This window comes from Bombus pyrosoma, linkage group LG1 (genome assembly GCF_014825855.1).
Source record: "Bombus pyrosoma isolate SC7728 linkage group LG1, ASM1482585v1, whole genome shotgun sequence".
Lineage (NCBI taxonomy): Eukaryota > Metazoa > Arthropoda > Insecta > Hymenoptera > Apidae > Bombus > Bombus pyrosoma.
The window spans coordinates 13,129,302-13,146,884 of NC_057770.1; positions in this window are offsets into that span (position 1 = coordinate 13,129,302).

Consider the following 17,583-nt stretch of genomic DNA (forward strand, 5'->3'; position numbering starts at 1 on the left):
TTATAAAGACCAAGTAACCATGTGAGCTTATATATGAGTATTAAAATAAACGACGAAATGACTTCGTTTTTTGTAGTGAAAAAGTCTGATATCCTCAGATTTCGTTAATATGGAAATTCAATTATGATTACGATGGTATGGAGCAGTTTTGTCATTTGAGTATACACGGTATACTTAATAGTATAATTTCAGTAAACTTTGGGATATGGAATATGAAAGTATATGTGAAAGTCTAACTTTGTCTGTCCGTTATGATAAATATTATCAAATTGCACGTGCAAGAATTCTGAAAATATAGTATATAAGTCATTACAATAAGGATGAGAATATACCTATTATCATTTGTATATTCAATATTGATCAGTATATAAAAAAATGCCCAAAATATTCAATGCGAAGAATTCGTTAAAAAATTGAGAGGGTGAAACAAATCTTTATTTAGATATTGTTTTTTTAATTATATTCATAAAAATCTTTAACCTATCGATCGAAATTTTCAATTACCATCAACTTTCCTAACTTTCGTTCGGTTTGTTAACAGAAAGCTAAGAATTCGCGAGATGTCAGATAGAATTTTCAGTCTACCGATTACATGGTCGCTTCTAGAAATTCATTTGCGTTGCCATTAGTTACAAATGGAATTACAGTATTTGAGGATGTTTGGCTTTTGGTATCGAAGTAAATAGGTGGAGTGCTTATTAAATAACGTTTCACTGATAACCTATCGAAGCTCGAAATTCACAAATTATGTAGGTCTCCAAGGTTCTATATTGAATCTTGATCCTTTATTGAACCATATTCGAACTGTCTTGAATTTCTAGAGTATCGTTGATCTCTCAATTGTTTCGAAATTATCGTTAAGATGTTTATTACCATCTACGATGCCATAGTAATCGCGTTTCGATTCCTATTCGGCAAGTAGTACTCAGATAGCATCGAATTTACCACATCGGTCATTTTTACGCTCGCTTGAGCTTTACGATCTCCCGACGTTCTTGCATTCTCAATTATACTCAACTCTGATCCTCCCACTTATTGGACGGCTCGGTGCTGTCGAATTAGAAAGTTCGTTGTCTAGTTGTGACTTTTTGACTTTTGTCTTCCTTCGTCCAGCTATGCGGAAAAATGACGAGGCGATGGAAAACGCGCACGTAGGGCGTGAAATTCAAACTGTTGATGAGAGAAAAGTTGCGTTTTTTTTTTATGCAAAATTTAATGCCCAGGCGATTAAGATTTATTCAGACTGTTCGTGATGCAGTGGTTCGTTGATTGGGATCAAATCTTGTGAACGAATGGCTTTATTGAGTAGTAAAATTATATCTCATAAATTTTGCAATTTGTTCGAAATAATAAAAATGAAACAGCTCTGGTGAATTATGTATTGTTGGAAATGAGGTGTAGTACTGTGTTGTCCGTGATAATAGTAGCTGCTGGCTGTAGATGTCGCTGCTGGGTTACTGTTGTATTTTCTTCCTATTTAAGAATTGTGGAAGAAAAATCGGGATTTCGGTCGCCGGGATTCGATCCCGGGTTCCGAAAGTTCGTAACCTAAGGCGCTAACCACTTTTTTTTGTTTTTTTTTTAATAACGTTTATTGGCCAGATAATAAGTATTACATGTGTATGATATTCACAATAAACAATGAATTGCTGTTGAGGGATATTTTAGGCAAAAGTACCGATACGTGACGGTACGACGTAGCCATACAATATTTGTGTGTCGGGGTTACATTTTTTTTTTTAGCGTTGCATTTATGAATTAGATCTTAAGCCGCTGTAGAGCGGTGCTTATATATGATATTGTTTATTTTTCTTCTTATTTCTGTCCTTAAAACCTGGTCGTAAAAACAGGTCAGTTCGGTAGTCTACGGTATTTTGCGCTGCCATCGTTAGCTAGTGTCGAGTGGCGGTATTTGTGCTGTCGAGTGCCGCCACAGAGATTTAATATTGAAAATTTTCAATTATTAACATGTACACGATATTATTAACACGTTGCTAATCTTGATTTATATCGTAATGTGTATTCCTAGTTAGATTACAATCCACGTCTCCACAATTTATAGAATAAGACAAACATTTGTACCACGGATTAAGGAATTATTTAGTGAATCAATTAACGAATCATAGATTTCTTTCTTGATAACATGCTTTAACAATGAAGGTAATTCAATAAATACATCCTCTGCATCATTGAATCTCTTTCTAGTCACCGCAAGTGTGAAGAATACGTGACTAGGCTACGAATTTGATGGCTAGAATGCGGATGTTTATGGCAAATACGAACACAAATGCAGGTAAACGAAGAATGTTAAAAGTTTTTTTTTATCTGGTAGTTTATTTACGATCAATTCTCATTGAGAATTCTAAATAACTTCTTCTGGCGTGGTACTGTAACTTGGATTATAAAAGTTTATAGTATGTTCGATTCTAGTTGAATCTAATGCTTCAATCTAATGGGTATTTTCTTTTTAGTCTGCGGATCTGATCCTTCGTGTCAAGTAGTTGGGTAACTAGTGGGTTATGGTGGTTGTTGACTCTTATATTGTATCTGTTTCTGAATTTGTATATTTTTTCCTTAACCGTGGGTATCTTGAAGTCGCGATGAATTGTTTCGTTGGTAACATACCAAGATGCATCTATCAAGGATCTTAGAGTTTTTGATTGGAATCGTTGGAGAATTTCTATGTTGGAATTACTCGCTGTTCCCCATAGTTGGATCCCATAGGTCCAAACAGGTTTTAATATGGCTTTATATAGCATTATTTTGCTCTGCGTGCTTAAGTTGGAACGTCGGCCAATGAGCCAGTAGAATTTTTTGAGTTTAGCCTTGAGTTGCTTCGATTTGTCTATGATGCGTTGTTTCCATGTCAATCTCCTGTCCAGAGTCATGCCCAGATATCTGATTGAATCCCCGTTAGGAATTGTAACACTGTTAATGGTCACCTGAGGCCAGGTTTGTTTTCGCAGCGTGAAGGTTACATGTATGGATTTGCTTTCGTTAATTTTGAAGCAAGCCCCATTTATGGAACCACTTTTCCATAGAGTCGAGACCTCGCTGGAGAGTGGAGGATGCAATTATCGGGTCTGTGTGGGATGCTAGTAGCGCTGTGTCATCAGCAAATGTCGCTGTGGTTATCTCTGTTAAGGTTGGTAAATCGGCAGTGTAGATGGAGAACAGCAGGGGTCCAAGGACCCCTTGGGGTATGCCAGCTTCTATTGGTTTTGGCGACTAAGTATTTTACCATGAATTGTCTGTTGGTTAGGTAGGATTTTAGGATCGAGTAGTAGATGTGTGGTAAGATTTTCTTTAATTTAAACAAAAGTGTTTCATGCCACACTTTGTCGAATGCCTGTTGAATTTTTCTTTTCTAGGTTTTGGCTTATATTATGTGTTATACGATGAATTTGCTCTATCGTAGTATGTTGTTTCCGAAAACCGAATTCTCGAATTTCCGAAAGTATTCCGTGGCTGTTTCAATATCTTCATTCGTTTTTAGAGAAATATGGGCTGATGTAGAATGATTAAAAACTTCTCTAAAGAGCTGCCACTTGGTGAGTTGGTTATGAATAAAGCCGTCAGGTGGATTTTCGATAATTGTTGAGTTAATTGTTGCAATAACGGCGGAATGGTCTGATGAGAGTTCCGCCGAGGAGTTGATTTGGACATATCTTGGCGAGATATTTTTAGTTAGGAAGAAGTCGAGTAAATCGAGATATTTTGTTAGTGTCAGTGGGCCAGTATGTGGGTTCATATGTGGTGAAGTAGTTGAGTCTGTTGGTGTTTAAGCTATTCAAGAAATTTTTGCCTGTTACTGTGATAAGTCTGCTGCCCCATTGCGTATGTTTGGCGTTGTAGTCTCCTCCGGCTATAAATCTATTGCCCAGAGCATCAAGGAAGTTATCAAAGTCTTCTTTAGAAATGAAGTGTCTAGGAAGACACTATACTGCTGAAGTGGTGATTGTACCATGGCAATCTTCTATCGCTACGTTTGTGGCTTGGAGGTAGTCCTCCTGGAACGATGGAAGCTCGTAGTGCTTAATGTTAATTTTGATAATAATACCGGTGCCACCGTGGGCCTTTCCACTCGGATGTTGGGTATGGTAGAAGTTGTAACCGTTTATTTTCAGGTAATTTTTGTCGGTGATGTGAGTTTCAGATATGAGCATTATGTCGATTTGTTGTTGTTTTAAGAAGAGTTCTAGTTGATATTTGTGCTGAGTTAGACCGTTGGCATTCCAAAGAGCTATGCGTATTGGTTTTATTTTGCTTCGGTGCGTATTAATTTATTCATGAAGAGTGTTAGTAAAGATAGTACGTTATTAATTTGTTCTGACTGTTTCTCGATTAGTTTTTCGAGTCTAGTGAAGTTATCCGTGTTTTGTAAACTAGGAACACTATTTTGAGAATGGTCACTATGGATTTTGGTTTGATTTCCTTGAACTGCCTGGGCATAAGTGATTGAGGGTGTGGAGAATTTTTGAGGACTGAGTACTTGGTTGGTTATCTCCTTGGCTCTAGGTTTAGGATACTTATTATTGTGCAAGATCTTGTATGCTGAGCAATCTTTGTAGTTCGCAGAATGCTCTCCTTGACAGAGGATGCACTTCGCCGGAGTTTCCGGGGATTTAGTGCAATGGTCAGTGGGGTGACTATCTGCACATTTAGCACAGCGGAAGTTATGGTTGCAGTATATCTGTGTGTGACCGTACCTTTCGCACCTTTTACATTGCACTATCTCTTTTTTTACAAAAGGGGGTTCAAATTTTACTATTGAGTTCATTAGACGATTGATGTTATAAATTTCTTTATTGTTTGGCTTTTGTTTTATATCAATAAAAAGTAAGGATAGCGGGTTTTTCGAGATTCTATGCCTTATGTTACTAATGTTAGTTACTTCATGTCCGTGTTTTAAGAGTTCGAATTTCATTTCGTCTAAGTTTGCTGAGTGGTGCATGTTGCGTAATACCATTCGAAAAGGTCTTCCTTGTTTGAGTTGGTAAGTGTGAAAGTTTGCGTTCATGGTCTTTAGCAACTTTGTAAGCCCTTTATAGGAATCTGGGTTAGTCGGCAGAATTTTAACTTTGTTGTTATTTATTTTTAATTTGTATTCCTATTTGCTGATGTTTTTCTCAATGGATTTAATCATAGTTTGAATATCGATGACATCATTAATGAAGATAGACGGGGGAGGGGGAATTCTTTGAGTTACTGTTTCGACTGTGTCCATGGACACGTGACTTGTTGGCGGTTTAATTTGACTATTGTTCGCATTTATTTTAATTGTTTCCAGCTTACTTTTTTTTGTGTTTTTCGCGTCGTTTGAAAAGAGGGATACATTGTCCCTTTGTCACAGGGGAGGAAGAGTGACGCTGTTATAATTTTGCTCAGGAGAGCCTGTTTAAGATGTTTGGGCCATCATTGAGCTAGTTTTTTCAATTTGAAATAACTAGTCGAGAGGCTATGCTTCGGGTCAGGGATTAGGAGCGTTGGATTTTCCACTAGTAAGTTTTGAGAACACTTCTTTTTCGTGGAGAAAACCTTCATAGGTGTCCCGCGCCCTCCGAGAAGAGGGTGCCGGGTACTGTCGGATTCGTACCGGCTAAAACCTCCACAGTGATCGTCCTGACGATTGGTAGGAGAGCCCCGGAACCATCTATTTCGTATTACTGCTGGGATACTCCTTCTTCTCCCTGATGGTGTAATCGGGAGTTCTCCTTGGTTGATTGGACCGTTAGGAGGGACCACTCCTCCTAATGCCAAGCTGCCTGGGCCGTCGTGCAAGTCCGAAAGGGAGACCAGACCCTCTTCGGCGCGACGACACTCTCGATGGATGTTGTCTTCTCACCCTTTCCCTCTCGGCGCGCTCCTTTGCGAACATGACTTGCTCGCAGTAGGAGCGGACGGCAATGTACTCCTGTTGTCCCCTCAGCATGGCTTCTACGATCGCCTCGAGGACCAAACTCTCGCCGATATCGAGTCATAGGACAGGGCGCGGTTTCTCCCACGCGGGGCAGAACTCCGACCTGTGCCGTGTCTTCCTCTTCCTCGCAATGGTGGCATTGGCATTGGAGGTGGCGTGTTAGTTACCTCCCGCCGAATCCTTAGCAGGAAAGTTTTGAGAACACTTGGATATGTTTGTTTCGATTCACTTTGGGCGGATGGGTGTCACGTGCTGTTTTGTGAACTTCACAGAGCAGTAGACACACGTGTTTTCCTTAGCGACAACATCGTTACCGGACTTCACTGGCTCATCGACTACAGAAGAGTCACCATATCTCTAGACTGATTCTCCAATTTTGGAACAGTCAATATATCGGCACTAATTCATCAACTTTGGAACAGTCAACATATTGGCACTGATTCTCCAACTTTGGAACAGTCAACATATCGACACTGATACTCCAACTTTGAAACCGTCAACATCTCTTACCGGATTTTCATCCGTCAATCATTATCTACTTCATTCATATCTACGGACCAGCGTAAGTAGCTTCTATATAAAGTTGCTGGAAATATATTGTAACCTGTTATTCAAGTGCTACTCATTAAAACTACGTCTATTATCATAATGGAAATAGGGGATCGATCTGTTCGTGGCATCGATTATTCTAATCGTAACGGGAATTTACGACTCCCGCTGACGCGCTTCCTCGCGATCTGGTCGATAAAACATAATGTATTACGTTATAATGCATTACTTTATGATGTATTACGTTATAAGAAATTAAGTTATATAGTATTACGCTATACAGTATTACGCTATATAGTATTACGTTATAGCGCATTACGTTATAACGTATAACGTTATATAGTATTACATTATAACGTATTACGTCATATAGTATTACAATATAGCGTATTACGTTATACAGTTTTACAGCATAACGTATAACATTATATAGTATTATACTCCACATTTGATGCTTACTACAGAACACATCATCCGGCTTGCGCCCTGTCAACTCTGTTCCCCGTCAAATCCAATGCAAATACAGTTTTTAATTTTCAAGGCTAAATATTCAATTGAACGTATCTCCGCTGCTATTTGCGGTATGTAGACAATTCGATGCGCGTTATACTCCACATTTGCTGCTTAATACAGACCATATTATCCGGTTTGCGCTGTGTCAACTCTATTTCCTGTGAAATCCAATGCATTTACATAATTACATAACGTAATACTATATAACGTAATAGGTTATAACGCAATGCCATGTAACGTAATAGGTTATAACGTAGTACTATATAACGTTATACGTTATAACGTAATACTATATAACTTAATACGTTATACTGTAATACTATATAACGTAATACTATATAACTTAATACGTTATACTGTAATACTATATAACGTAATGCGCTATAACGTATTACGTTATATAGTATAACGTTATATAGTATTATAATATAACGCATTACGTTATATAGTATAACGTTATAACGTAGTACGTTGTATAGTATTACACTATACAGTATAACGTTATAGAGTATTACGTTATAACGTTATGTTATATATTATTACGTTTTATATTATTACGTCATAATGTATTGCGTTATATAGAATTACGTTGTGTAGTATTACGTTATACAGTATTACGTAATGTGATGTTACGTTATACAGTTTTACGTTATAACGTATTATAATATATATTATTACGTTATATAGTATTACGTTTTAATGTATTACGTGATATAGTATTACGTTATAATTTATTACGTTAGATAGTATTACGTTATATTATATTACATTGTGTTTTAATACCTTATAATGTATTACGTTATAGTGTGTTATGTTATATAGTATTATGTTCTATTATATGACGTTATACTGTATTACGCTCTATAGTGTTACGCTATATTATATTACATTTTATTATATTATGTTATATTTGATTACACTATATTATATTACTTTATATTTTACGCTTGGATAGATTGAAATCGTAATTGAATCTCTATCGTTGTATGACAAATTGCTGAAGTAGAAAGAAAACATCAGAAATATCATTCTCGTAATGATCGATACGGTAAAACCGTAGTTTCAAGTACACCAACTACTAAATATCAGTTAAGAATATGCGTATAATCGCACTGATTTGACTGAATTTTCTTCTATTTAGTTTCTTTCTCTTTATAGAAACTAGACCAGGATTTGGAATATAATCTATAGCTTGCAGGTAGCACACGATTTCTCGCGAATATGCGGAGCATAACGGAATGCTCGTGAAATAATAGAAGTTACGTATGCTTAACGATATAAAGGTCAGTATAACGTGGCGGCGAACTTTTTACGCGAGAAACCGGTGCAAAACCTTATCCGGCTTTGTTTTGTTTCATTTGCAATGCAAATTCAATCGTTCACGGTATTAAACGAGTGAATGAATTCGGAGGTATTTAAGCGGGATAAAATCTTGCTAAGATGTAAATAGAAATTCCTAATTAGAGATATTTCATGTATAAATTGAAATCGTGGTTATTCTATATTCTGTTTATTATATATTTTATTTTGTAGAGTTGATTGAGATATGGGTGGAGGCTTCTGAATTTAGAAAGGGATATTACGGATTCCTTTGCCATCCTTTAATAAGGTTCAATTGACTTTTTGAAATACGTGTACCGCAAAGCAGCGTTGTGGGCCAGTACTATAAACTCTAGTAAGGTTCAATTGTAATTAGATACATGTTAAATATAAATTGAAATGTAGGGAGAAATACTGTTCCGATTGTCAATGGAGTAAAAGAATAAAGTCTGTTATATAATTATTTGATTAGCACAGGGGCATTCTTATGAAATTGTAACTAATTAATCAATTACGTATGCTAGATCGTAAGGGTTCCATATTTTTTACATCATGATTATATAATATTTATCAATAACTATCACATAGTTCATTCTTATTTATTTTTCTCTTACCATTTTTAAAATATTAATTAATAGAAATGAAAAGTTTCTCCAAATGATTGAAAATGATTTTCCCTTCCAAATTGAAACCATAAAAACATCAAAGCTCCGACTCTAAATCAAGTCGTTCGATTGTAGCTCAATTGCCCCAAGACTACCCACCTTCGATGGTTGACGGAAAAGCAAGACTTCAACTTAGTCCGACTAATTGGAGCCGATCCCGCGGCGCTAACTAGTTACAAACTGATGGTGAAACCAGCCTTGTTTTCATCCTCCGGCAACCCTGCTACACAAGTCTGGAACACGCATCTAATCGGCTAGATGAACTCGTTATACGACCACACAACACTAGGAATCATGTCCGTGGAAAACAGGAAGCTTCGTCGTGTTTGAACTTCTAATGATCGTTATCGGAGAACGCTAACGCGGTTCGATGTTGTCTCGAGATATCATCCCTTGATCACGATACAAACGATGTACCGCGAAGAAAATTTGTATAACTGCTGAAACAGGAGCTGCTCAGGTAATTTAACCGAAAGAGGTAGGGGATGAAGTTCTCCTGCGAGAATCATAAAGTTCACCGGAAACCGCTACTGGACCTAATGGAGACAGAAAGATGTTCAGAGGCGTCTTATTTCATTCTCACCGGATGTCATGCTCACCTTTCCTCCATATTAAATATTTAACTTGTACCTGAAACTGCCTTTTCAAAGAGATAATTATTAAACCTGCTACATTCTTTCGATCATTTCCGACCTAGTTGTATCTTCTAACAGGTAGAAAGTATTTTTAGGGTTGCGACAAAATATGAAAAGGGTCATATTTCTATGCATGATTTCCCGTTTAAGATAATTAATTAAGGTCGTATAAGGTCTCATAATTAATGTTGAAGGTCACCGCTTTTAAGAAAACTCTACATCTGGTCTTTTTAGCTTTCTAAAGCACCGAAGCCATCTACAGCGTATAGACAAAAGACTGCGACGAAGGCAGACCATAGACAGTCGACAGGCGACGTTGGCTTCGGGGTTTTTCAGTTATAGAGTAACACTGCTAGCGTGCGGATCTGGACCAGCTCATATTATTATTTCAATTTTTGTACTTTTCACTTTCGTATTTCAAATTAATTTTAGAATAAATCTTAAGATTTACTGAGATCTTTTTAGCGAAAGTCAGAAACAATTTCTAACGATTATAATATACACTATTTACATCTGAGTTTACCACAAATGTCATGAAATGTGTGTATAAAAGTAAAAATGAGGCATACCTGTCTAGCCCCGATAGATAGTGAAATTAATCACACGCGACATTTACGCGGAACGATCGTGCGCGGTTTACCCGTTCAGAAGGTTAATTGACGGGAGGGAAAAACGGTGCGGTAGCCCCGTTTGGATACGATTCAATGATAACGTAACAACGTGGAAAATGGAAAAAGAACGGCGGATAAAACCGAAGGATAGAGACGGAACGATGCAGATAAGAGGGAAAGGACTCGATATTCCGCAGATTGTCGACGTCCCACGTTTTAACGGTTTCACGACGCGGATAAAAGTTGTTTTTACGCTGTATCCCGACGTCACGACGTTGCAAGAACTATAAAAGAAATTCGACACTTGGATCGTCGATTTTCATTTTGAATCATACAGAAAATTTTGTAGAAATTCGATGCACGTGTATCTTATCGTATCGACATAAGATAATACTAATATAATTATATGTTTAGTTTTAATTTTCTAATCTTCTTCTTCCAATCCTTTTTTATCTGAATCGATTACAGATGGAAGAAATCCGTTTTTATATTAAATGAAGAAAGCATTTATAAAAATGTTGAAGCTGTTGAAAACCGGGAAAGGAAGATTATCCTGTATCGATAACTTTTTCTCTCTTAACTCTTTTTATAAATTCCAATGCTTTTATTTACATACTATAGCTTTAATAAATTCAAACCCAGTTTAATGATAGATTAATACTTTAATCTAGTCGTTCATTATTTTATCACAAAAGGTGTGCTTAAGAATTATATTTTTTGGTGAAACGTAACATAAGCAGGCCAAAGGTCCAATGAAATCGTACAATGTTTTCATTAAGTACAAGCTGTTGCACGAAATATCGAAGATCCAGTAACTTTTTATGAGAACTCGTAAATTTACCCTTAAATGTACGTGCTGTTATACTTCAGAAAATATTCCAGACGTTCAATCTGAGATTATAAATCATACTTACGAATTTTCAAATATTCTTTTAAATAAATGATTGGAGTTAGGTTGGGGCTTATTTAACACGTTGACTGCCACGACACCCGTATTCGGGTGTCAGCAAAGTTCTGGTCAGGCCGCGAAACCCATATTCGGGTGTCGCTTATTTGACTACTTGCGAAGGATCGTCGTAGGTATTTGAAAAGATATTCCATAATAATAAAACTGTTGAACTGTTATAAAAGTAATACGAAAATGGTTTATTAAAAAAATTATTTAGCATGTAAAACTTTAAAGCATTCTATACATAGCTGAGGTTGGTCGGGACAATTTGGTCAATAAGTTGTTTTATTCAACTTCTTTCGTGCCTTTGTTCGGTCCATTCGACGTCTTTTATTTGCATAATATAGTTTGCACGCGCGTGTAATGCTTCTTCTGCAATCATAAGCCTCTAAAAGCTTTCTTTCTCACTGTTATCTGACTTACTAAGAAATAAATTTTCAATTTTTCTTTTCGACATTGTAACGAATTAGGGCAGAGATTTTAAGTTACACCGTTCGTTGCTCGGCCAAGATTCAAACTGATGTTGTAGAAAGTGGAGAAATGAGAAACAAATGCGAAGGAATGGAAACAAAAGAAACGAGAGATAAGACCACCAGATGAGCGACTCGCATTATGAAAATATCGATGGGAGCACCGAGCAGAGAACGCTTGGTACTGCAGCACGCGTGGCCTGACGGAGATTTTTTTGAAAACAGGCGTGGCAGTCAACGTGTTAAAGGAACTTTATATCTATCTTATTATTAAGAATATCATTATTAAAGAATTCTGCCTGTATTATCCACCTCTAACACACCTGTGAAATCGATTTTACGATCCGCGGAATAAATCATCTGACGATCATTTCCATTCACTGCATGCCCATTTCAACGCGTGATACAGCATAAACAAAAGCGAGTTACATTTTCAGCCTGCTAAAACGCCATAAATCGATTTACCGTCCTATAAACTTTAGATAATCCCTGCAGCAGAACATTTTGTTCCAATGATTTTATTTCAATAAGATCGCAGATGCGTTTTCTCTTGTACGTCCACGCCCGTTATCTTTATATTTTGTATTCGAAAAGGGGGAATCGGCGATGATGAAAAAAAGTGAAAAGAGAAGAAAAGATCGTAAACGGTCGATAAAATACGAGGACAGAAGGAACGTACACATGCGGTGGATGAAATTCGCACACGGCCTATGATGAACAGAAAAAAGGAAGGATCGATTGACACAGATCCGGTGTCTGTAGGACGGGTACGGGGACTGCTATTATTTCCCCTGCGCTCGTCACGCGCACGTTTCGGTGTTCTACACAACCGGGAACGAATTTCTCGTACGATGTTTGCATAAAGACATGAGTCGATCGACGTTTCGCTACTGTGGAATGTGCGTTGGCCTCAATTCGGAACGACAGTACCTGATGAAGAACGCGTTCGACTCGATTTTAGCTAGCTTTTGAGATCTTTCTCTTTTTCGTCTATAGGAACGATATCTTTTGAGAAAATATAGTATAGAGAAAGTTTTCAAAATATTAAAAGTATTTATACGTAATCGAGGAACATAGATACGTAGGCTTATGACAACAGACAATAGAATTGGCACTTCATTTATTGGAATGCCGTTCTTCAGTTATAGTGTCTGAGCAAAAGCCGACTGACTTTACTTCTTTGAACGAAGACGCCTAATGTAAATAATATATAATTATAATAATCAATATAATAATAATAATAATAATTAATCAAATAAAGATATATGTACGTGGAATTTTAGTAAATAATAATTTTTAGTAATAAATAATTGGCGAATTTTTAGTACATGATTTAGTACATTCGAGTATATGTATATTATCTTTATTAGTTTACATCCTGCGAGGATGTATGAAAATGGAAAATCTCGAATAATGTATTTATCGAAACAAACTTCAGAATATATAATGAAATTTAGGAACCGAACGATAAATAAATAAGGTTCTAATTTCAAGTATGCCGGAAATATATTACACCGTACATTAGCCTCATGTCGCATAACCTCTGGCACGTAGCAAATCCACTGTGGCGCTGTACACTTAATGCTTAAAACGAGTTCCTCCCTGTCTGAATTAACTCCACCGACTGACGGGCTCATCTTCGTGAATTTCACGATTCTGTGAGATAAGTTCTCGAGAAATGATAACGTTGTTTGAAATATATATTATTATATATAATGTGACAGTTCTAATGGTAATCAAAAATTAATAATCTGATATTCTCATAATTTTGCAAATAATAATGAATTATATTTTCTCAAAATAATTTCATTTTAAAGAAACAACTTGTCTAATATTCTTGTGACATCAAATTATACGAAAAATAAGTGAGATCAAACGAAAGAAAATGAACGAAATTAACTTGTATCAACGATATAATTTTATACTTTTTCCTGATAAGTAGCAAAAAATTAGTATTTTATAACATTTGACTTTGTGCTTTGGTATATTTTATCGATACTCGTATCAGAAGTGTCAATTCACGAAGACGTGACGAGATCGCACTCGTGTCACTGAAATGTGCATTGACCTTAATTTGACGCGACTTCTCGGTATCGTATAGTGTACAGCATAAGATCTCTCATCTTCAAGTTTCTAGTGAACTAGCAATTGTAAATCATCATTAAGTAAATATACGATTTATCGGAGATAAGCGAATTAAGTAGCTTTGTATTAAATGATAAATAAATTAATTAATTGAATAGAAATTGAATACATTTAAAGAATATAATTTAAATCAGGAAGTGATTACTGGAATGCAATCATCTTTCTACATACTAAATTTTAAAGAAGGTAGTAGAAATAATTGAATATCAAACTTCATCAACCTCACAAAGAATTCTAATTAGAGTAATAAATAACAAAAAGATTATTAGAATCATAATTGTAAGTACAACGTACGAAAAGCTAACCGTATAACAACTTCATTTAGATTTAACTTCGTGTAACACTTTTGTACCGAATGTTTCTATGTTTCTATACCTTAGAGCTCCTCAAATCGATAGTCTACATTATAAGCGATTCCATGTTCCGTAATCGAGCTTGTACGTCATCAATACTTCGTTATCTTTGAAATGAGCCCTATTAAAACTTATCGTCATTGTGCCATTGTTATTTCGCTCTATTACCATATTTTATCCTATTGTATCACATCCATTGCTTTATCTGTTCATACTTCAAGTACCACTCGCTAAATGTCACTCCAAATATATTTCTCACTATTCTCTTTTTACTTCTATTATAAAAACGTGCATTAGCCTTTACAGCTTGGTGTATTATATTTGCATGTATATAACAGCATACACGTACAAAAATTCAATGGACAAAATTGAGAAAAACTGCTTCGTAGAAGAAATGCATAGAAAGCGTCGAATTGCCGTTCGATGGTTACAATGCAGTAAAAAAGGGGAGATAGAAAGAGAACAGGGTCTTGAGTTACAATATACGAAGCTCTCAGCGTGGGCATGTATCTCATTTTGATCGGTAGATTTGGGGTACATCTTGCATCGTCAGCAAAAGGGGGTCGATGTCAATGACGAGGTAGATAAAAGAACTGTCAAGTATTCTCAATCGAATGGAGGTGAAGAGTCGTTCGATATACGTCTTTGTCCCGAGTTCTCGTTCGTGACAAATTGTATCGGTCAAAGAAACGTTCGTGCCATTTACGATACTCGTCTGACCATCGTTGGCACAAGTTACTTTAACATGTTACTTAACATGGAACGAGGAGGAATAATTATCCCCTCTCAAATCTATATAACAAATTCTCTAGGCCTCTTCCAGTCGTTTGTGATGGAAAGGATTAGGTCTTTGATATTCTCTTTGGTAAAAATTTCATATTTTCAGCTTGAAATGAGAATATAGAACTTTGAGCTTTGAGAACTTTGATATTGAATGATGAGTCAAAAATATTTAATATAATCCTCATTATATATTTTTAATATACATATAGCTTCAGAATAAGTTTTTGCAGATATTTTTAAAACTTGAATTTCAAACAAACGCTCGTGAAATATTTCATTTATGAAAGACTTAGCTACATAATTCAATAACTGCTTCAATAAGTAAAAAAGATCATCCATATCCGATAAATTGAGAAACTTTTTCAAATTACAACTCGCAAATTAATCTTAAATATACCTTGCTTCAATGTACTAAACCAATCTTCCGAATACGAGAAATTAACCAACAATGTTGTCCCGTATGACAATGATGAAATAGTATTCCATGCTTTATGTGGCGTACATGAACCGTGTTATCGTCAAACCAGCAATACGATGCTCCCTAGACATGGAGAAATCCACAATGAAAACCGAACGTGTTCCCTGCGAAGAGGCTTCGCTGTCTTTGTGCTCGCGTCAGTTGCGGTTTAGTGACAGATTATGACGCGGTCGTAGCGTGTATTGAGCCGCAGCCTCATCGACAGGGAATAACATGGGAGATGAAACGATTGCGTTACCACAAATCCATCGTGATTAAAAGTCACAACGGAGAACTGTCAATCGATATGATCGCTGATCATCGTTCGGTTGTGTTGCGTTTTGACATGTGATGGGTGTAAAGTACAACAAGTTATAGGTATTTTTCGCTTGTGATTTAGGTCAGAGTCGTAAAAGTACCATAGAAATCGCGACATTACAAGGGGAGATGTTTCCGAAATATGGGAATTTTTTATTGCAAATTGTTGGTCATTAAATAAAGAATTTCTCCTTAAGAGCTCTAAAATATTTTTTTTAATAAAATGAGTATTGATCTAGAAAACGTAAAAATTTTTTTCAACACACACAAACTTTGATTCATTATAGTCTTATATGGAAAACATTATCAGCTAAATAATCACAATAACCTTTTCGACAGGTAGTCATTCCTTTTTTAAAATTCTTGGTGATACCTGCAGCGGAAGCATAATCGAGATTCGATCTTATTGAGAAACGTTCTGAATTTCTGCTTTAAATTCGTAAATGATTTGAGAACTATACATATATCGATGTACGTGTTAATTCAATGTTCAAACAGCCTCAAACATATAGTTCAATAGAACGTAATTTGCTCAAACGTAAAAGTTCAATTAACGTCATTGTTTCACGAAATAATTTTACTACTGAACTTTTATTTTAATAAAGCGATTCGATCACAAACCAATTTCGATCATAGATCAGTATTTATACGGGCAATACCCTTGAGCATTATTAAACACCCAACATTCATTTCAAATAAACGAAGCACTTACGCAACTACTTAGCAAACATTTTATATATACAATCAAACAGTCTTAATCAGATTGCATTACGTTACCTCATAACATAACCACTACTGAATTCATCGATCGAATCTACAGTTTGTCATTTGATACCAGTGAATAGAGCGAATTGATTAACAAAATTTCATAGATTTCTTGATTCGTTATCTGGCTTATAATTTAACGAGAAAGTTTATTAACGGACCCGCGACTTTATGGAAGTTTTAATTGAATTTCCTTGTTTATTTGTTCGAAAGGGAAAGAACAAAGGCGCAACAGAAGAACGAGATCTGTCGATTATTTCGAGACTGTAGACGACATTAAGGTGCATTGTATAGGAATTCGTTTTCTCTCAAAAGGCTTGGAAGTTACATAGAATTCCAAGCCAGCTTCTGAAATTTTTGTTAGTGTAAATAATTCCTTTGTTCCATTACGCAGAGTGCTTCTTCAAAATTAATCGGACTTATCACTTGAACGACGGATTATCATGTTTTAGCTGGCGAGCTCTAGAAATTCTTGCCTATTTCTTGGCGCGCGCAATGGATTTCGGATTTCAGTATTACGCTGTAATGATATTCTACAGAATCTTGTGCATACTGTTTCCATTTTAGATTTTCCTTATATTTCCGTAGAAATAAAGATGATTAGAAAGAATAGCAGACTTTGACTGTAATTAACTACATACTGTTATTAGCCCATAGTTTAACAAATTTAATATATACTGTATATTAAAAAATAATTTACATTTATAACAATATTCGAGTAATTTTTTAGAATTTAACGAAATAATCCATAGAGTATCATTCAATAATTTATTGTAGAAATATTGCGTGTAGTGTTCATCGTCGTCCTCTTTAAAGTTTTTTTTCTTTTATTTATTGTTTGTTTACATTTTACAATTTGTCCATTAGGACATTTGGTAAAATATTATAATTTAAGTTTTGATGAAATATAGCATGTGGATGGTTACCCCCTGCGGGACTCCATCTTTCAGGTTGTTTATTGTTCTATTGTGAGGTCTGCAGGATGCTTCTTCTTCAGTCTTCTTTCTATTATTGTTTTATTCCTTTCAGCAACCAGCTGATTTGGGTGTGTTGCAAGTCTTTCTTTATACTTTTTTGCATATCTGGCGATTTCCTCTTTAACTGTTGGAATCTTTAAGTCTTTTCGTATA